Genomic DNA, 4777 nt, shown 5'->3' with positions numbered 1-4777 from the left:
TTATTTATGTCTTCCTTAGTGAAGACAGAACCAAAGTAGTTATTCAATTGGTCTGCCATGTCCTTGTTCCCCATGATCAATTCACCTGTTTCTGACTGCGAGGGACCTACATTTGTTTTAACTATTATTTTTCTCTTCACAAATCTATAAACATTTTTGCAGTCAGTTTTTATGTTCCCTGCCAGTTTTCTTTCATAATCTATTTTCACTTTCCTAATTAAGCCCTTTGTCCTCCTCTGCTGGACTCTTAATTTCTCCCAGTCCTCTGGTAGGCTGCTTTTTCTGGCTCATTCGTACGCTTCATCTTTTGTTTTGATACTATCCCTGATTTCCCTTGTTATCCATGGATGCACTGCCTTCCCTGATTTATTATTTTGCCAAACTGGGATGAACAATTGTTGTAGTTCATCCATGCAGTCTTTAAATGCCTTCCATTGCATATCCACCGTCAAACCATTAAGAATCAATCGCCAGTCTATCTTGGCCAATTCACGTCTCATACCCTCAAAGTTACCTTTCTTTAAGTTCAGAACCCTTGTTTCTGAATTAACCTTTGAGAAGGAACGACCCAAAGATTCACGACACTCAGAGAACAGAACCATTACCGCCTCAGAATTGTCCTAAACCTAAATAAAACGGCAAATGATGCAGCACCTCTCCCTCCTCTCTTTCTCTCTCCCTCCATCCTCACTGCTGTCACTCTCTCTGAACTGTAACTCTCTCCCCTACGCTCTCTATTTCCCATCTCTGGATTGCCCTCTCTCCGTCCACTGATGGAGAAACACACAGTGGGATAGTACTGGTGGAGGGATGAAAATGGGGCCGAACTGACGCAGTGACTCACTGTGGTGGTACTGATGGAGTGACACACTGTGGTGGTACTCATGGAGGGACACACTATGGTGGTACTGATGGACTGACACACTGCGGTTGTACTGATGGAGGGACACACTGTGGTGGTACTGATGGAGGGACACACTGTGGTGGTACTGATGGACTGACACACTGTGGTGGTACTGATGGAGGGACACACTGTGGTGGTACTGATGGACTGACACACTGTGGTGGTACTGATGGAGGGACACACTGTGGTGGTACTGATGGACTGACACACTGCGGTTGTACTGATGGAGGGACACACTATGGTGGTACTGATGGAGGGACACACTGTGGTGGTACTGATGGAGTGACACACGGTGGTGGTACTGATGGAGGGACACACTGTGGTGGTACTGATGGACTGACACACTGTGGTGGTACTGATGGACTGACACACTGGTGGTACTGATGGACTGACACACTGTGGCGTAGTACAGATGGGCTGACATTCTGTGGGTAGGACTGATGGAAGTGACACTGTGGGGCAACACTGTTGGAATGTCACTGTGTAATAGTACTGATGGAGTGACACATCGTGGGGTAGTTCTATTGGAATGATGAACTGTGAGGTTGTCGTGATGGAGTGACACAGTGCGGCTAGTACTGATGTAATGCCATGCTGTGGGGTAGCACTGAAATAATGGCATTTTGTGCTAGTAACTATGGAATGACACACTGTGGGGTAGTCCTGATGAAATGACACATTGTGTTGTAGTACGGATAGAGAGACACATATGTAATGATATATTCAAGGGCAGTGCTGATGGAGTGACACTCTTTGGGGTATTACTGATGAAGTGACACATTCTATGGTACTGCTGATGGAGGGAAACACTGTGGGGTAGTACTGATGGAATGACACTGAGGAGTAGTACTGATGGTGTGACACTCTGGGGACGTAGAGATGGACTGACACTCTGGGGTGGTACATTTGAAGTGACAAACGGTGTGGGGTAATACTGATGGAGTAATACACTGTGTGTTAGTGCAGATGGAATTACACACTATGGGGTAGTACTGATGGAGTGACTTACCGAGGGGGAGCATTGATGGAGTGTCACATTGGGGTAATACTGATGGAGAGATACACTATGGCGCATTACTGATGGGGTGACATATTGTGGAGTGTTACACATGTAGTACTAATGAATTGATAAAATGTATGGTAGTACAAATGGAGTGACACTCTGTAGAGGAATACACACACAATGCTGAAGTAAATCAGCAGGACAGGCAGCATCACTGGAGAGAACGAATGGGTGACGTTTTGGGGCGAGATCCTTCTTCAGACTGATGTCACATGAGTGGGCGGGACAGAGATACAATGTAGTCGGAGACAGTAAGACTGGTGGGAGAACTGGGAAGGGGAAGAGGATGAAGAAAGATGGAAAGCAAGGGCTACTTGAAGTTAGAGAAGTCAATGTTCATACTGCTGGTGTGTTAGCTACCCAAGCGAAATATGAGGTCCTGTTCCTCCAATTCGCGCTGGGCCTCACTCTGACAATGGAGGAGGCCCAGGACACCGCGCTATGTGGTTGTCCTGATGGAGTGGCATAGTTTGGTGAAGTGCTGATGGAGCAACACAATGTGGAGTAGTATTGATGGGGTGACACATTGTGGGGTAGTACTGGTGTATGACATATTCTGGAGTAGCTCTGATGGATGGACACACTTTGGGGGTAGTAGTGATGGAGTGACATATTGTGGACCAGTACAGATGGAGTGATACACTGCGAGGTAGTACTGATGAGCTGACCAAATGTGCGGCAGCACTGATGGAGTGGCACTCTGTAGGGTACTCCTGATGGAGTGACACACTGTGAGGTAATACTGATGTATGACATATTGTGGAGTAGCTCTGATGGAGGGACACACTTTGGGGGTAGTAGTGATGGAGTGACATATTGTGGAATAATACTGCTGGAATGATAACCTGTCAGGCAGTTCTGATGGTGACACATTGTGGGGAGGTTCTGATAGAGTAACATACAGTGGGGTATAACTGATGGAGTTACACACTGTGGAGTTGTACGGATGTAGTGACACACTGTGGAGTAGTGCTGAAGTGGTCACAAACTGTGGGGTATTTCTGACAGGAGTTTCATATGAAGAAAGACTGGATAGACTCGGCTTCTACTCGCTAGAATTTAGAAGATTGAGGTGGGATCTTATAGAAACTTACAAAATTCTTAAGGGGTTGGACAGGCTAGATGCAGGAAGATTATTCCCGATGTTGGGGAAGTCTAGAACATGGGATCACAGTTTAAGGATAAGGGGGAAATCTTTTAGGACCGAGATGAGAAAAACATTTTTCACACAGAGAGTGGTGAATCTGTGGAATTCTCTGTCACAGAAGGTAGTTGAGGCCAGTTCATTGGCTATATTTAAGAGGGAGTTAGATGTGGCCCTTGTGGCTAAAGGAATCAGGGGGTATGGAGAGAAGGCAGGGATGGGATACTGAGTTGGATGATCAGCCATGATCATAATGAATGGCGGTGCAGGCTCGGAGGGGCGAATGGCCTACTCCTGCATCTATTTTCTATGTTTCTATGTTTCCATTTTAGACTGCTTGTTATATTGTGGGTGGGATTTATGACGTGTTTTGGGAGTGTTCGGAGCTTAGCTGCTTGCGCAGAAGTTTAGTTTTTAGATTAGTTTGGAGACCATGGGGAACGTTAACCCTTCTCCCATGTAAGATCATGTAAGAACATGTAAGAGCCACATGTAAGAACATGTAAGAATGTGTAAGATCATGCGGGCCATGCCGCGTCCATGGGAGATCTAAAGGATATCTTGCCAGTGTTACGGAGACACGAGGAGTTTATTAATGTCTAAATAATAAGCTGGAGTTCGAAGAAGATTACAGTAACGATTCGGAAGAAGGATGTATTTCACTGTTTTCCATCAACAATAAAGACTTTATTCATCAAAAGACTGTTTTGAAGTCATGTCTGAGAAGAAGGACTGAAGGTCTCTGTGAGTTGGCTTGCATGTGTTTAGAAGACACCCCCTTCAACCATTCTCATCCAAATAGCGGCTAGGGTGCTAATTACCTGAACGATATGATAATCTACTGCTACATTAAGTAGAAGGATACCTCCGGGGGGATTTAATACCAGTCCCAGAGAGAGGGACAGAAGAATGAATCGAAGCGAAGAAGGCCAAGACCTCGGAGAGGGACAGCCAGAGAAGGACGACCAGGCTAAGACCTCGGAGAGGCAGAGCCAGAGAGGACTGGTACCAGTCATGGAACTGAATAAGAAATACAGTCCCAGAGAAGTGGACAAAAGATTGTCTAAAATTCTCGGAGAGGTTTGAGCCAGACGAAAGTGGTTCCAGGATGAACTAGATCTCGGTCCGAAGAGCCTAGAGGTCTATCTACAGCATCGAGACGTATCTGAAGATGTATCACTGTATTTGTGAGTACAAATCGATTATTACTCTTTGAATTAAAACCACGGTTTTAATTAAAATACTTCTGTAACGGAGCTCAGAAGTTGTTTTCTCCAGCGTGTCTGGGGAAAGTAGACCGACCTTGGATTGTTTTGAGTCGCTCCTGATAAATGCATTCCATTGCATTAGAGCCATGTTTTGCATCTGGTCTTAGAGAGAGCTTCTCTGCATTATCAGTATGTTTTTAGTTTTGGAAGAAATTGCCGATTAAAAAACAAAGCCACAGCTACTAGTAGAGATTTGTTCGACTAATTTAAAGACTTGGCAATCTGCCACAACCTCTTTAAAATCATGAATTTAGAAGAAGATGAAGGCAGAGCGATGCCAGAAGAACCACGTGGTGGTGAAGAAAGACCCAGACAACTTGAAGAAACAGATATTTCACATGCTGCCTGTTTGAGGGAAACCGAGAAAGAGAGAAATGAATTATGGTTGCAGGTGACCA

The sequence above is a fragment of the Amblyraja radiata genome, chromosome 36, assembly GCF_010909765.2.
Source record: "Amblyraja radiata isolate CabotCenter1 chromosome 36, sAmbRad1.1.pri, whole genome shotgun sequence".
Classification (NCBI taxonomy): domain Eukaryota; kingdom Metazoa; phylum Chordata; class Chondrichthyes; order Rajiformes; family Rajidae; genus Amblyraja; species Amblyraja radiata.
The sequence above is the reverse complement of the archived record's forward strand: the minus strand, read 5'-3'. Positions refer to the sequence as shown.